Raw genomic sequence first — 17,509 nt, 5'->3', positions numbered from 1 at the left:
CTGTAGTTTTCCTCACGTGCCCCAGGGATGTCATTCAGAGATGGCCACTGGCTGAGAAGCGAGAGTGGGAGATAGAGAGGAGACTTGGTACTCAGTGAACGCGTGGTGGAGTCCATCTCTCCTGCTCTCTGACTTTCTGACCCCCACCTGCAGCTTGGGTCATGGTGGGCCCACTACTGGATAGTGGCCCAGTCCTCTTGGAACTGTGGTTGCCCACCCTGATCCTCTGTATGTGCTGGTGATCTAGTTCAGGAGCAGATGGGTCTTTGCAACCCTGTCAAGAATTAAGGGGAGCCAAAACCGGTTTGGCTCAGTGGATAGAGCGTCGGCCTGCGGACTGAAAGGTCCCAGGTTTGATTCCGGTCAAGGCCATGTACCTGGGTTGCGGGCACATCCCCAGTAGGAGATGTGCAGGAGGCAGCTGATCGATGTTTCTCTCTCATCGATGTTTCTAACTCTCTATCTCTCTCCCTTCCTCTCTGTAAAAAATCAATAAAATATATATTAAAAAAAATTTAAAAAAAAAAAAGAATTAAGGGGGACAGAGGTGATTGCTTGGGCTGATTTAGGTGAATAATCTCAGCAGAAGTCTGTCCAGCCCCTTTTGCCACCATGAGCAAGTGTGTAGGGAAGAGGTGATGCTGGACCACAAGGTCACTGTAAGAAGAGGGGAAGGGCCAGGGCCCAAGGCCCTTGGTGAGATCTATAGTGAATGTTGGACTAATTAAATCCACTCCTAAATGCCCCAGCCCATGTGGCAACTCGGCCAGAATGTCACCGATATGTGGCTCCATGGGAAAAGAGCTATCTTGCTAAACAAGGCCTTTGTGTCCCAGAGAGGGACACTTCATTCTGCCTGCCCAGAGCTTTGAGCAACATCCTTGTGCCAGGATGCCAAATGGCTGTCCCCTTGATAAGGGTTAGCTAGCTAGCTTAATTAGGCAGACAGGAAGGGGGGCTGTCCAGGGAGGGTGCAGGCACTTCTGGCCTGAGCAATGAAAAGAGCCATAAGGTAGATTAAAAGCAACTCCAACCTGAACAGATAAGATGAGTATGTGAAGGGCACCACGTAGGCTTTGAACTTTGAAACTAATACTATATAGCAGAATGACCAATGAGGAAAGTATGGGGTTCGAAAGGTCCAATTAGAAAGGGTCAGGTTCAGACAACTACAGCCTTTATAAACCCGGAGACAAAGAGACTCAGTAGATACAGATTCTAGATGTTTGGATTTATATTTTTCCCATTAGAGAGAGAGAGAGCAAGCTTTTCCCATTTGGGGGCCCCTCCCCAGGGGGACCCCTTTGGGGACACTCCTGCCCAGATGGAGTTTGTATATACTTACAATAAACTTCTATATTTTTTATTAAAGAAGCCTTTTTGTCCACAGGTTTATTCTTCAAACTTCGTAGGGCCAGGACCCACGGGAGAAGAATCTGCACCCTGAACCCCACATGTCACCCTTAAGTGCCAACTCCAGTTGATTGGTGGTGGCTGCCTGGCTCTGAAAGACTGCTGGGATCAATTTGCCTTGTATGCCAAGGCACATGGGGACCCAACGGTGGTCCCAGTGGTGAGTTCTAACCTCAAGTCATTTCCCTTTCTTTGTTCTGACTAAGAAACTATTTGGGCGAACACTCTGGCCTCTGACATGGGTGGATAAGACATGAATGTCTGGTCCCTCCATTAGCAGTGTTGTGGGCAGTATAGCTCCCTGGGTGGCCATGGGGAATATGGTGAGCTGAGGATCTATCTGCTCATCCTCTCCAGGTGCAACCAGGACAGGAAAGGCCTAGAACCAAGAACAGGGCCTCTGAAACAATCTCCAATGGGCAGCATCCCCACTGGTGCCTCCCACACCACAGAGTTAAGGGAGGTTGGCCTAGGGTGATAGTCCCATTCATGGTCACATGTGCACCCTGTGTCACTGCAGGGACCAGGTGGCTGCTCTCCACCCGGCAGGGAAATACAACCTTTGCTAACCTCAACCGAGGTGGCAGAACCCCATAGTGTTCCTCTGTGAACCCAGGGAAGGGTGGAGGAAGTGGGACACCAGGGAAGGGGAGTAATAAAGGCACAGATTCCTCTGTGGCAGTGGGATGAGGGATGGGGTGGAAGATAGTCCTGAGTTGCGCCATTAGGTGGGCTGAGCCTGATGTATCTGAAGATTCAGGCCTGATAGTAGAGCAGTGGTTCTCAACCTGTGGGTCGCGACCCCTTTGGCGGTTGAACGACCCTTTCACAGGGGTCGCCTAAGACCATCCTGCATATCAGATATTTACATTACGATTCATCACAGTAGCAACATGACCGTTATGAAGTAACAACGATAATAATTTTATGGTTAGGTCACAACATGAGGAATTGCATTTAAAGGGCCAGAAGGTTGAGAACCACTGTTAAGTAGAGGAAAACCCCTTGTTCAGCGAGGGGGTCCCTTCCTGCCCTGGAAACCCTGCAGGACATTCCCCAGGACGGCCTCTCTAAGCCTGCTCCCTGCCTTTGCTGTGGGAACCCTAGGGAGATGAAGGCGGGGGAGCCCCCGGGCCCAGGTATCAGATGGGCCCCCGTGGCCTCTAGCAAGTGGGAACCTCTCTGAGTCTGTTTCCCAACCTGCAGACGGGGTGGGTGGTGGCCGCAGAACTCTCCCCCGCGGGCTGTGTGAGGAACACAATTCGGTGTGGACAGGAGAAGCGCTTGGCAAACAGCAGGTGCTAGCGAAGAATAGCTACCAAGTGGGGGTGGTGATGGGGACAACGCGGCCGGAATCCGGGGAGGGGGCGTTAGTCCTTCCAGCTCCTGCTCGGGGCCCGACGGCCCGGGGATGTCCTGGAAGGAGGGAGGGAGGGAGGGAACGGCCTCGCGGCCCCGACCGCCACCGCAGCCCCGGTCCCGGCAGGTGCCGGGCCTTCGCGGCTCTACAAGGGGACCGGTATCGGTCGGGACGGACAATAAGATGGCCCAATGGGAAGCTGGCGTCTCCCCGAGCCCGGCCAATCGGCGCCGGTTGCTGGGCCGCGCCGGACCTCCGGACCAATGGGAAAATTTGCGGGCGGATGGGGCGGGGTGGAGAGCCGAGTAGCTGGCTGGGGCCGCTTTGCGCACGGGCCACGCGAGGGGCGCGCGGGCTGTCCCGGGGGCTGATCGCCGGGCCGAGAGGGTCAGCCCCCGCACGGCTCCAACTCTAGGCCCTGCGACCGGCCCCTTGCAGTGCGCCCTGAGGACGCCGCGTCCCGCACGCTCAGGGACCTGGGGACACCCTTCTGGGGGCGGGGGCCGCGCTGCGGAGCCGCCCACGCCGAGCTCCAGGTAGGCTGGGCCGGAGGGCGGGGTCCGCAGGGAGCCAGAGGTTGGAGCTGTCAGTGAGGGCCCGGCAGGGGCTGGGTCGGGGCGGGGCCTTTGGCTGGGAGTCCAAGTCTGGACCGGGTCGGGCTGGCGATCGGAACCCAGCTCCGCCCCACCCGCACATTTGCGCCGCGGTGCGCGAGACCCTCGACTGGCGGGGACAGGTCCCTTTGTGCGTGGCCTCCGGGCTCTGTCCGACTGACCTGGGCCCCTGCACTGCGCGACGCCGGGCGCCCTGTAGCCAGCAGGGCTGTGCATCCACGGAAACTTTACAACCGCCGAAGGGGCTACGGGGACAGGGAAGTTTCCTGGGGGCGGGGCGCCGCTGGGAAGCGCTGGGGCCCATGGGGGGCCCGAGGGGATGTCTCCGCATCCGTTGCTTCCACTGCCTAGAGGACAAGGGGGGCGGGGTGGGTGAGGTGGGAAGGACGCTGTTCTGGGTCCATGAGCGGTGCCCCGCCCACCCTACCTCCCACCTTCATCCCCCTGGGCCACCTCCGGGGCCCTAGCAGAACCGCGTCCTATCCACTCAGAATGCTACCCAGCCCGGGTTCACTGAGGTGTCGCCTTGGGCAGGCAACCGGGCATTCCCAGCCTTCCATTTTAATCTTTAAATAATTAAATATTGGGGACTTACAACAAGTCACCGTTTGTAACCTATGCAGAGTGTATTGCTCTGGTTCCGATGCACTTTAGATCCAAACATGTTTAGAAACAAAGGAAAGAGAAGAACCTGCTCGATGGGGTTTGATCTTTTAGGATAGACTCTTAATGTAACCTCGGGCGGTCACTTCTTGCTCATGCCCCTTCCCCTTGTCACGCATATTACTGTGCAGGGCACACACCAGATCAGGACTTACACATTCAGGTGCTCAGGGGATGAGCAGCTTAGTGCCTATGGGGGCAACTTGCCCCATAAGGACAGCACCAGGGGCACGTTGTGAGCCCCCTACTCTGCCTGCCTCCGCTCCCAGATCCAGGCTGCCACCAGAGGTCTGCCTGCCTGACCTGTGCTCAGTGTATCTCTGGGACGGTGCTGGACACAGGGGACAGTCAAAGCCCGTGGCCATTCAATTCCCGAGCAGGTGGTCCAGGCCTTGAGTTTGGCCGCAGCATGGGTGGCCATGAATCTGAAGGTATGCTTTCTCCCAGCCTTGCTCTATTCCATCTACTGTACCATGTCTATCCCCTGTTGCCCCTGCAAGTCTGTGGTCTGCCAGCATCCAGCACAGAGCTGGGCACATAGCGTGCTTCTTGCTGGGGATTCTGATCTGGCCTGGGGAGGAGGGTCATGTGAGTACAGCGAGGCAACCCCACCCTGCTCTTCCTCACTCGCTTTTCTGCAAGACCCTGGTATCTGATGAACAAGTCCCTCCTGGATGAACTGGCTGAAGCCCCCAGCCTTCCGTCCTACTAAGTCAGAGCTGCCCCCATTCCCCTGTCACATCTGGACTGTAGTGCCCCCTCCAGAGGTAGCCCCTCAGGTCTCTTCCTAATTTGGGGGTTCCTTTGCATCTCCTTTCCTGTTTGTGTTGCACAAGGATTCAGGGTGGGTTTACTGTGCCCCCTTCACCCCAAGAGACAGGCTTGGGGGACATGAGCCGCGGGATCCTTTGCCTCCAAGAGCAACCAGAAACTGAAGCACAGCTGGGGGGGGGGGGGGCGGGTGCCAAGGACACCAGGCATGCAGAGCCTTAGCCAGCCCCTAGCATCTGCCCTGTGACCGAGCTTCAGCAGAGAGAGGGAGGGGGCAGAGAGAGGGAGGGGACAGAGCTGGAGTGGAGGACCAGGAAAGGAAAATGAGGGCCTTGGGGGCAAGCACTGTGGGATACAGAGGGGAGGGTACAAGGGGTTCTGGGAAATTCCCCCGTCATGGCTCAAATGGGGGGAAGACATGTGTTCTTGTGCTGCAGCTTCCATCAAGATGAGGATGAGGTCTAGGGCCACTCTGCGGGAGCCCCTGAATTGGAGTAACCAGAGGGGGGGGACGTGGGGTCAGGAGCCCTTTCGTGGGCCTTCCCAACCGGAAGGGCAGCACATGGTGACCTACTTCACAGGTCAGAAGAGGAGCCCAGTGCTGATGGACAACAACCTCACCTACATGGCTTCCCCTCTCCCCTCCCGCCACCCTGGGTCAGTCATAGGCGTTCCCCCTGCCCCAGTGGACCCAGAGGGGCCAGCAGCCCCTAGAGCAGGGGTGGGGAACCTTTTTTCTGCCAACGGCCATTTGAATATTTATAACATCAATCGAGGGCCATACAAAATTACCAGCTTAAAAATTTGCCTGCTATATTTGGTCAAACATTTAATGAACTCACCCCTAATGCCTTGGGAGGGCCAGACTAAATGATTTCTCAGGCCTTGTACTGCCCAGGGCTAGACATTCCGCACCCCTGGTCTAGAGCAAAGCAGCAGCAAGCTAAGTGCGGCCACCAGAGGGCACCAGGGACCACTGTGCCGGGCAAGACTGGCTCCACCCAGGACCCTTTCCCAAGGCACCCTGTAGGGAGACCAGGGCTCTGCTTTCTCTAGGTGGCCTGTTCTGGGTGCACGGCTGGAGAGGAGCCAGGACCCCTGGAACAAGCCCCTTGCTACCCCTCAGAGCCCCTCATCACCATTGGTGCAGGCAGAGGACACCCTAAGTCTGGATGGCAGGGTGGTTGAGCACCGTCTTGGGCGAGGGCAGTAAGGGACGGGCCCTGCCGCGGCACAGCACTGAGAGTGAGGACTCCTTCTGTTGCATACCCCAGGCACCGCCCTGCTTCCATAGGACAGCCCCGCCATCACGAGTGTCCAGGCAAAGACTCCAAACCAGCCACTCAGGGCGGGGCTGTGCCTCTCTGCCTCAGTGCCCTCATCTATAACCGAAAGGGTGCAGCCAAAGTGGGTGCCTTTTCACGATGCACCGAGTTACCAGAGTGACAGGGAGAGCTCATCAGGATTTGCCGTGGTGCAGCCCGAGGCTCTGGTGCAAAGCGGGCTCTCTGACAGGCCTGCTGGAGACCCTTACCTGAGCTCCTCACTACCCACTGTGGCCCCAGGCCACCAGCCCAGCCCTCCCAGCCCTAGCCCCAGCCCTCCTCTGGACTCCATTGGTGCCCATGGGAGCTGTCTCGTTGTCAGATGTCTGCGGGTCCATAGCTTGCTGTTCTGGCCTGGTGGCTGGCCCTTGAAGGCTGGGCTGGGCTTCTGCCTCAGTTGGAGACAAAACAGGCCTTCCCAAGGCTGGGGTGGGTCTGATTAAGGGGTGTGGTGACTCCCTTGACCTTGAGGTTCTTGGTAGAGGGTTCTTGGCCTGGCAGGTGACCCCAGAACCTGCAGACCAATTCTGAGGGGGTGATGAGAAGGGTTCCCCATGACAGGTACCCCCTGCCCTCACATCACAAATCACATCACTGGTTCTACCTTCATATCTCAAGTCTGTTCATCAGTTTTGTCCATCTGTCCACTGCCCCGGGGCTCCTGTTTAGGCTCTGCCCTGCCCCGACCGATACAGCACTGCCGTGACAAGGATGCCCTGGGAGTGGAGACCCATGCCTCCCCATGCCCTCCTGCTCCCTCTGCTTCCACCCTCCACTGTGGGAAACTCTTCCTTGGACTCCCTCCCCCGCGGAGCCCTGCAGACGTTCCCACCCCCACACTAGTGTTTACTACTTGGTCTCCTCTGTGTTTGTGGAGTTCTTGGCCTGGCAGGAGCCCCACGAAAAGGAACACATTCTTCTTGTGACCGCACATTCCCAGCTCAGTGGGTGAGTTGTGGGAGCCCTGGCGGCAGGAAAACCTCCTGAGTTCAAGTGCTGGCCCAGTGCTACCTTGCCTGGACCCAGTTTCCCCATCTGTAACATGGGGTATTGGGCCGGCCCAAGGTGTCGAGTGAGAGTCTATGTGATGTTAGTGCACAGCCAGTTACTTCAAGAGGCTTCTCATCAATGAATAGAGCGTTGGCCTGCAGACTGAAGGGTCCTGGGTTTGATTCTGGTCAAGGGCACATGCCCAGGTTGTGGCCTCGATCCCCAGTAGGGGGCGTGCAAGAGGCAGCCAGTCAATGATTCTCATCATTGATGTTTCTATCTCTCTCCCCCTCTCCCTTCCTCTCTGAAATCAATAAAAAATATATGAATAAAATAAAATAATAAAACCTCCACCATTTAAAAAAGGGGGTTCTCATGAGGCCAGTGCTTGGGGAGAGGCTAGTGGGTTTTTTTATTTGTTTGTTAATCCTTACCTAAGGATATTTTTCCAAGGATTTTTAGAGAGAGTGGAAGGGAGTGGGAGGGATAGAGAGAGAGAGACACATCGATTGGTTGCCTTCCGCACACGCCTGGGCCAGGGCCAGGGATTGAGGCTGCAACCGAGGTATGTGCCCTTGACCAGAATCCAACCCAGGCCCCTTCAGTCCGAGGGCTGATGCTCTATCCCAGCCGTGGGCAAACTATGGCCCGTTTGAAATGAATAAAACTAAAAAAAAAAAGACCCTACCCTTTTACTTTGATTTATATTAGTTCACACAAACACTGCATCCATGCTTTTGTGCCGGCCTCCGGTCCAGTTTAAGAACCCATTGTGGCCCTCAAGTCAAAAAGTTTGCCCACCCCTGCTCTATCCACTGAGCCAAACCGGCTAGGGCGAGGCTGGTGGTTTTCAGGCCTGAATAAATAAATAAAAAAGGCATGCAGTTCTCTGGGACGAGCTCTATATGAACATTTAAGCCAAAAACTGAGGTGTCCCAGAAATGTCACATTCTGAGCGAAAGCTGATCCTTGGGCCTCAGACCTGGCACAGGAGCAGCAGCACCCGGGCTGTGAGCAGGAGGGCGTCCGTGGGCAGGTGGACTCCTGACCACGCCTCCCTGCCTCGGCGCACAAGCTCATGTCTTCACATGCATGTGCATGCCCAGCTTGGCTGCCGTGCTTCCCTGCCTCAGGCCCCAGTGTCCTGCCTCCCACCCCATGATCCTCCCTGACTCGAAGCCCCTACTCTTGATGAAGGGGCTGAGTGAGGATGGAGGCCCACCCTCCAGGCCCCGAAGGGGCCACGTCCACAAAGGAAGATTGGACCTAGGTGGAACCATCTGGAAGATACCGTGGAGCTGAGGGCGAGAGCTCCTGAAATCAATCACGCCTCCCAGGAGATCGCCTCCCACCTGGGGTCCAGACCCTCCCTGCCCATCTCTGCCACCCTGGCTTTCTTTTCCATGACACAGACACTGGCAACATCTCCAGGCTCGATACGAGGGTGGATGTATTCCCAGGTTGTTGGTCAAGACAGAAGGCCACGTGGGTCCTCCGTCCCCACTTCTGCAGGCATGTGAAGGGCACTTGGCCGTAGCTTCAGTCCCTGGCGCCCAGAGACCAGGGAGCTGGGCTGGCCTGAGAGAGCCTCGGGAAAGGCAGGTGGCCTGTCCTGCAGGTCAGGTAGGGGGAAGCAGGGCCCAGCAGGGGGTGGGGACAGAGCCCTAGGCAGTGGGTCGTGACACCCTGCGTGGGCTGGATGCTGGTGTGGGAGTTCTCCTTTCTGGGCCTTTAACACAACAAAGCACACCCCGCCTTCTAGAAGGGGGACAGATGTTATCAGTTCACAACTTAACAATCACACTTCTGAAGAATCGTCACACGTTGGAAACACAGGGACCATGGTATTCCAGTGCACACTGCAGATGTGATGGTCCCAGTCGAGTAGGGACAAGAGTGCTCACAACTGTGCATGTCAGAAGCACCACCGGTGACCTCGGGATCAGGGATGACGGTGCCCAGCCAGGAGTCTGGCCACATCCAGAAGAGACAGCCTGGCAGGTGGGCCTCACGAGGTGCCTTCGGTTTCCCTGCAGGAGCTGGAGTTGGCAGGATGGGTGTCGGGACATGCTGATCTCCCCTTGAGACAGGTAGGTGACCTGGGCTTGGCCTGGGGACATCTCCTCACACAGGACAGCAGAGTGTCTTGGTGGGCTGGGTCAGTGGGGTCAACAGGGATGGACCGTGGCTCTCAGTGGTGTGTGCTTCCAGTCAGGGTCTCGCTGGGTGGGCATAGCACCCTGGATGGGACCTGGGACCTCCTGCCACCCCTGCCTGGATTCACTGATGGCGTGAGTGTGGACAGCAGCCACCATTTGACACCTGGCTTAAGGGATGAGCCTGCATTCGGGCCAACTGACCAGGACGTTAGCTGGGCTGTTCTGCACCACCTTCTCATGGACGTCTGCCACCGCAGTGTCTGATATTGGCACAGCTTGCCCAGCTCTGCTCTTAGCTCAGGGTGGTCCCTGCTGCCAGGGGAGACTAAAGCCACCGGCTACGGACAGGCAGTGGGCCCACATGCCAGAGTGCCAGGAGGAGGGCACCAAGGCCAAGCAGCAGGCTTTGTCGGGCCCAGAGAGGAAATGTTTCAATTCTGCCGGCCGTAGGTCTGCCACTCACAGCCACACTGGTCTGCGTTGTAGAGCGAAAGCTGCCACGGACGACAGTGCCCTGAATAGTCTGATGGCATGTGCTGGCCCAAGGCCTCGGGTGGTATCTGTTTTGTGGGTTTCTCTGTTAATCACAGCCCCAGTGGGATGGGCATGATGCCAGGAAGTGTAGCAGGAAGCTGAGTGGCCCCTGTCTCCCCAAGGACCCTCTGAATGGTGCAAGGTGTGCCCTGCTGACACCTCAGTCTGCCAGAGTTGACTGTGGTGGTGGCTTTCCTAGCGTGGTGATGGCTTGTAAGAATGTGCCCAGTCACTCTTCTCCGTCCAATACAGGCTCCCAGTCCCCAGCCCAGTGATCCGCTCCCGACCCACTGGGTGCCGTCTCTGTAGGAGGCTCAGCCGACCAGCTCAGGAGCCTCACCGAGTGCCCAGTGTGGAGGGCCTGGCCCAGTCCGCCGTGCTCAGCGGGTGGTGAGAGCCCTGGGATCTCCAGATGCCTGCGTGTCCTGTGCTAAGGGCTGTGCGACAGAGGAGAGGTGCGAGGAGCCCGCCTCTTTTCTGGTCTCTTCCCCAGGACCTCAGCTGTTGGAGGCTCACAGCTGGGCTGGTGGGAGCTGGGGATCCACTGCCACTTGGCTGCGTTGGGCAAAGGTCCAGCCAAGCACCTTGGTGGCCGGACTGGTAGGCCTTGCAGGGGCTCTGAATTGGGTTAAAGAAGCTCAGGCTGCCCAGCTGGCGTGGCTCAGTAGTTGAGCATCGACCTATGAACCAGGAGGTCAGGGTTCGATTCCCATTCAGGGCACATGCCCAGGTTGCAGGCTCGATCCCCAGTAGGGGGCGTGTAGGAGGCGGCTGATCAATGATTTTCTCTCACCATTTTAAAAAATTAATTTTATTGATTTTTTTACAGAGAGGAAGGGGGAGAGGGATAGAGAGTTAGAAACATCAATGAGAGAGAAACATCGATCAGCTGCCTCCTGCACACCCCCCACTGGGGATTGAGCCCGAAACCCAGGAATGTGCCCTTGGCCAGAATCGAACCTGGGACCCTTCAGTCCTCAGGCTGATGCTCTAACCACTGATCAAACTGGCTGGGGCTCAGCTCAGCTTTTGTGGTTGAGTAAGGCTGCACTTCTGGCCCCTAGCCAGGGTTTCTTGAGGTTTTGATGTGTTTTTTAACCATTGGTATGAGTCTTGACGCATTAAAGAATGAATTCTTCCCTTGTCTGTCTGCCTGCTGCAAGTTTTTTTCAGCCTTTTAATTTTAGTTTGTGATGGTTTACATATTCAGACATTTTTCATGTTTTGTGGTGAAACCTACTGAGGTTTTTTTCTTTTTTACTTGTTTCGTTGTTCTATGCATTGTCCTCCCTAGCATGTAGCCAGATAAATTCACATCAGTCTTTTCCTGTGGGTCTTTCTAGCTTAGTGTTTACACTCAAGATTTCATTCATCTAGAACAGCCGTGGGCAAACTACGGCCCGCGGGCCGGATCCGGCCCGTTTGAAATGAATAAAACTAAAAAAAAAAGACCGTACCCTTTTATGTAATGATGTTTACTTTGAATTTATATTAGTTCACACAAACACTCCACCCATGCTTTTGTGCCGGCCCTCCGGTCCAGTTTAAGAACCCATTGTGGCCCTCGAGTCAAAAAGTTTGCCCACCCCTGATCTAGAATTTACTTGGACATAAATGTGAGGAGAGGATTTAACTTTTTTTATACAGTTGTATCTGAGCTGTTTCTTTTTTATTTATTTTGAGAGTATGTTTATTAAAGCTGGGGACAGCAAAACAAGGAAGGGCTTAGGGTAGAAGAAGCAACAAGAAAGAGCAGTAGGGTAGCCATAGCTCTCAGGAAGCATTATGGGGAAGAAGTGAGCCAAGGCGGGGCTGCTGTCAGCTGGCTGGAGAGCCAGAGAAAAGGGGGCTTTGGGGACAGGTTCGGGGGGCTCGCCTGGGATGAGCTGCTGCTGCCCATTGCTCCCCTGGTTGCACGTCTTGTGGGATCCCTTAGCGTTTAGGAAATGCACGAATTTGGGGGAAGGAGAAGGGGAAGGTGCAGGCATGCTCTGGGGAGGGGGAGTGTGCTGAACTGTGTCTTTTTGTTGTTGTTGTTAATCCTCACCCGAGGATAGTTTTTCCACTGATTTTTAGGGAGAGTTGAAGATAGAGAGAAATATCGATGTGAGAGAAACATATCAACTGGTTGCCTCCTGCAGCCCCGACCGACCAGAGCCTGGGCCGGAGAGGAGCCTGCAACCAAGGTCCATGCCCTTGACTGAAATGGAACCCGGGACCCTTTGGTCCGCAGGCCGACACTCTATCCACTGAGCCAGACTGGCTAGGGCTGCTCAACTGTGTCTTGTCTGTCACCAGAAATTGGAAATGTCACATAATGTGTCCTTGGGTTTGTGGTGCCCTTGGCCAGAGCCCAGTGGATTGTTAAGAAGATCCGGTCAGGGCCTCCCGTGATCAGCCCTTGTTCTCAGAAGCCCATCCCTCTGTATGTGTAGCTCTAGGGACATGTTGGGCCCACTCTGTTGGGACCTCCTCCCTCTTTGGAATCACAGGCTCGCACTGGTGGAGCCCGCTGGCCCTCCCTCTGTGGGTTTGTGTCACGTGCTGTCCCGTACACACCTTGGCTGCTCTGTTTTCCCTGTATCTTGGGCTCGAAGCCCCTCTGAGCACCCTTCATTACTGAGGACAGGTCCCTGCCATGGTGGGGCCCCCTCAGAAACCCCAAAGGTGACCGGGTTCCTTTGTGGACATCCAGGCTTTGAATGCTGTGTGCTACCTGTGGCATGGGACAGCCCCAGAACCACCTGCAAGGAGGGGCATGGGTCTCCTGATGACAGTTTGTGGGCTTTCACATGTGGTGTCTCTTACCCAGGAAGGTTTGTCATACTGGGGGAGTGAACTGGCCTCTTTCTCAAGGGTCCTGAGCCTGGCATCCTTATGCCCGCAGTGGGTGGCACCACCTGGCCAGGGGCTCACGTGTCCTGTTTGTGTCTCAGCCTCATGGCTGGTAGGTGTGTGGTAGGTGGCCAATCTGCCTGCCATGCAAGGATCTTGCCTATATGGCTGGAAAGACTGGTTCAGGCCGGCCAGCTGCCCTCTCACCTGTGGGCTGTCCTAAGCCAGGTATCTAGGGGCCTCTGTGATTGGACTTGTGGGTCCTTTCCCAGGTGGGCTCTGTTAGAGTCACCGAAGGAGGAACACATGAGGCCGAAAGTGGCAAAGAATTATAAATTAGGTCATCTGGCGAGACCAGATAGGCTGAGCCCCAAAATGGTGCCTGCACCCAGGGAAGGGGAGTCAGATATTTTAAAGGATTCTAGGTGGGCTTCTTCAGTGGGGAATTCTCTGGGTGGGTCCAGATCCTGGACAAGTCTGGAGGGGAAAGTTACTGGTCTTAGCAAATGGAATGTGGTCTAAGCGAAAGGGAATGTCAGACCTAAAATTATTTAAAGGTCAGTTTCCCAGGGGAGGGGGCATCGATTCAATTATGTGATCAGACCGCACAGGCTCAATGTGAGAAACAGGAGCCAGCACCACAGCCCCAAGTCCCTTTCCACCCCCAGAACCCCTGCAATCTCAGGTGAGGCAGAAGGAAGGACACTTATGCGGCAGGATTGGGTTCAGACCCTGGCTCTGCTGGCCCCACAGGCCGCATGAAGGGCTCCGTGCCGGCCACTGCAGTTGGGATGTGAGTGCCGTGCCAGCTCTGGCTGCACCATCCCTCACTCCGGGTGAGTCACAGCCAGTGGCGTGGAGGGTGCAGTGGGGCCAGGTTAGTGAGGCCGGGCAGTCCCTGCCAGCCCTCAGTGGCTGTTGTGGTGTGTTTACCCTCACTCCCCAGCCCATCACTCTCCTCCCAGAGCATCCCCTGCCCCTCTGCTCTTCGGGGGCCTCTCACTGTCACTCTGTGTAGAGTCAGCTTAGGGCTCTTCCCTGGACTTGTTCTGCTTTGTCCCCCTTCTTGTACTGTCCTTGGGGGAGCTGCCCGAGAAGCCCCTGGACCATCAGGCTGCTGAGGGGCCTCCGTCCCCCCCCCCCCCCCCCCCCCGGCCCTGGGTGCCCTGCCCAGCATGACTCTCAGCTGGAGCACCGGGAGTCATTAGCTCTGTTTCTCTCGCCCACAGGGACGGCATCCCGGTTGGGGAAGCCAGAGGCACCCCACCCCCATGGCGCATCTTGCCAGGTTGATGTTTGCAGTTGATGAGTTTGGTATTTCGAATATGCCTTTAGTTAAACTTTTTCTTTTCAAAATATTTCACTCTCCTGAAAACCTAATTAGACCATTCATTCGTCTGAATGTACTTGCTGCTCTCTGCATTTTGTGAGATAATGAGTCTGTGGAGATGCTGCCAAACCCATCCTGGGGGTAGGGGGAGGCTTTTGCTCTGTGCCCTGGAGGGAAAGGTGCCCCTGTGGCCTTTCCTGGCCTGTGGGATCTGGGCCCCAGATCAGGGATAGGGAGTGGGGGGGCACCAAGGGTATAGATGGGGAAACAGGCCTGGGCCACTGAAGAGTCTGGGATGGCAGAGGTGGAAGGGTCTCAGACCCGGCGAGGCCCACCCTTCACAAATCATCTCCTGTCACCTCTTGTCACACCCCCCTACCTCCCCATCACCTCCTGTCACCCCAGGCCCTGCCTGGGTCAAGGCCATGGCCTCAGTGATGCCACGGGGGTGCCTCCTAAATCCCTGGGCCAGGCTCCCCTGAGGGGCTGAAAGCCAGGGAGAGGCCACAGGACCAACCCACAGATGCTAAACGTCAGTGGCACCAGAGCCTTTTTAATAAATTATAAACCAATATGTGCGTTTCTATAGAAAATGTAGAAAATAAACCAGAAAAGGGAAAAAAAATAATGGCTGTCACACCCCTGCATCCTGGCCCTGGCGGTCCTTCCTAGGCTCTTAGGGAGGTGGCTTCTGCATGTCCAAGTTTAAGCTGCTGGGCTTGGGACTCCCCTCCCCCTCACCAGCATCTTCTGTGTTGATGCTTTGCCAACACAAGAGAGTGGGTGCCCTTCACTGTGCTGGCCCTCCTACGCCTCTCCTCTGACCACCTGGCTATTCCCTGCCCGCGCCCCACCACAGCCTCAGGCCCAGCTGGGGCCTTGCCTCTTGGGCCTCCCAGCATGGGTGTGAGAGATTATGATGGGGAAACTGAGGCTCAACAAGCAGAGTAGTGGTGGGGGAGGGGGAGTGGCTCCCTGGCCTGCCCCAGACAAGTACATCTTCCATTTCCATCTTCTTGCTAACTGTGCTCTGGCCTTTGTTTCTGCAGAAACCTATTGTTTGTGATGAGACTAATTTAGAATATATGAATTTGAAGAAATAATTCCAGACATTTATTTGCCAAATCTTTGTAACAGGGGCATTAGTTAATTTTTAATTAAGCCTTTATGCTTGCAGACTTTGTCTTTGCAGAACCAGGACCTGCAGAGGTTTAGTGTTGCTGGGGGTGGAGGTGTGTGATGCCCCAGGGTGCAGTGCGGGGAAGGAGGCCATCTGTGACCTGTGACAAAGGCAGTAGCTGCGTACCCTGAAGGAACCCTGGGCCCAGCATGCAGGCTGACATGTCCTCTTGCTCCTGGTTATCCTCCCCTACCCTGACCCAACCTGTTCTGCTCCGTTAGCTCAGACTCCTCCCTCTGTCCCCACCAACTGATGGGCCAGAAAATGAACCTCAGGCCAGATACATGGAGTCTGAAGACAGCAGCCTTGGGCAGGGGAAGGGGGCTGGGTGGGACTGGAGGAGTGTCTGCCACCCCCTCCCCTGAAGCTGATGGCGGGCTGCTTTGGCCAGGACAGGGGAAGCTCCTGAGCTGGGTCTGGTTCTCTTGCCCCAACACCCCCCATGAGATGCTTCCCCATCAACCTTCAGGATAAGCCATACCTGGTCCCTGCGATAGCACCAGCCTCACCCCTCGCCACACCCACCTTCAGCATCAGCAGGCTCTGCCTGGGCGAGGTCTCTGTGCCCACTCCCCCCTCGTGCCATTCTAGACACAGAGGCACTCGCTTCAAGTCGGTGTCCTTCTGAGCCCCCAGGAGCCCCACGGCAGTCCATCTCCTGGCATTTCTCCAGTTTCTTGCAAAAATTGGCCTCTGTATACAGCACATGCTCTGACTCTTCAGGGCAGCCCAGGCATGGGAGTCGCAGGGCTCTGTTCACTGGGCACTATACTCCAGCTGCTCATCCTTTCTTCCTTCATGCAGCAGGAATTAATTGAGCACCGCTGCATGCCAGGTGCTGTGCTGGTTGCCACTCAGCTCTGGCCTGTAATTCAGTAGAAGCTGAGGCGATGGCTGTCCCTGCCCACCTGCACCTTCAGTTCCATGTGAGGCAGCAGGGGAAAGGTTAGATTTGTTGTGTCTGCCTTGTCCATACAGAGGCTTAAGTGCTGAGGGAGGCATAGCAGTAACTTCACATTGTGGTCCTAGCTAGGGTCAGAGATTAATTTTCTCTTCCTTCAGTCCTGCTAGGTTCATAGGTTAATTTTCTCTATTAGAATTTTTTCCATTTCTGGCATATGAAAGGTAGTCAGTGAGAGATGCATCGGTTATTTTGATGAGAATCTTGGTTTGGGGACTTAGATGCCTGTGTGCTCATTTATTTTAGATTTATCCATATTATTTTTTAATTTTTTAATTATGAAAGTAATTAAGGCTATGAATTTACCTATGAGAACAGCGTTAGCTATAACCCATATTTTTATTCCCAGCTTTATTGAGATGTAATTAACATATAATACTGTGTAAGTTTATTGTATATAATGTGACGATTTGATATATATATATATATATATATATATATATAGTGAAATGTTTACAACAATAAGATTCGTTAACCCATCCCTTCATCTCACATTATTATTATTGTTCTGTTGTTGTTACAGTGAGAACATTAAAGTTCTTCTCTCATAGCAATTTTTAAGTACAGTAAGTCCTCACAACATTACTACTAAGTTTTTGGAACTGGGGCAAAATGACATATCATGAAAACAATTTTACCACAGGTTAATTTATATAAACGAGTTAAGTTCCTATGGCATTTCATCAATGTTATAATGAAATGATGTTGAACAAAATGATGTTATTAAAGACCTGCTGTATATAATACAATGTTATTAACTATAGTCATCATGCTGTATATTAGGTCCTCAGAATTCAGTCATCTTATAACTGACAGTTTGTACACTTTGACCAGCATCTCCCCATTTCCCTTCTGGCAGCCACCATTCTACGATTCATACATGTTTATGTATGACATGTGAATACATTTTTTCACTGTTTCTAAATAGTAAGCTCTGTATGCTTAAATCATTTTTTATTGATTGATTTTTTTTTTTAGTAGAGGAGAGAGAGAGAGAAACATTGATTTGTTGTTCCACTTATTTAGGCATTTATTGGTTGCTTTTTAAATTTTTTTTTATTGATTTCAGAGCGGAAGGGAGAGGGAGAGAGAGATAGAAACATCAATGATGGGAGAGAATCATTGATTGGCTGCCTCCTGCAAGCCCCACACTGGGGATGGAGCCCACAGCCCAGGCATGTGCCCTCGACCAGAATCGAACCAGGGATCCTTCAGTCCGCAGGCTGACACTCTATCCACTGAGCCAAACCTGTGAGGGCTATTGGTTGCTTTTTGTATGTGCTCTGACCAGGAATCAAACTCGCAACCTTGGCATATCCGGACAACACTCTAACCAACTTACCTACCCAGCCAGGCCCCTTCTTTTGGCTCTTA

This window comes from Myotis nattereri (genome assembly GCF_964212035.1).
Source record: "Myotis nattereri genome assembly, chromosome: 19".
Classification (NCBI taxonomy): domain Eukaryota; kingdom Metazoa; phylum Chordata; class Mammalia; order Chiroptera; family Vespertilionidae; genus Myotis; species Myotis nattereri.
The sequence above is the reverse complement of the archived record's forward strand: the minus strand, read 5'-3'. Positions refer to the sequence as shown.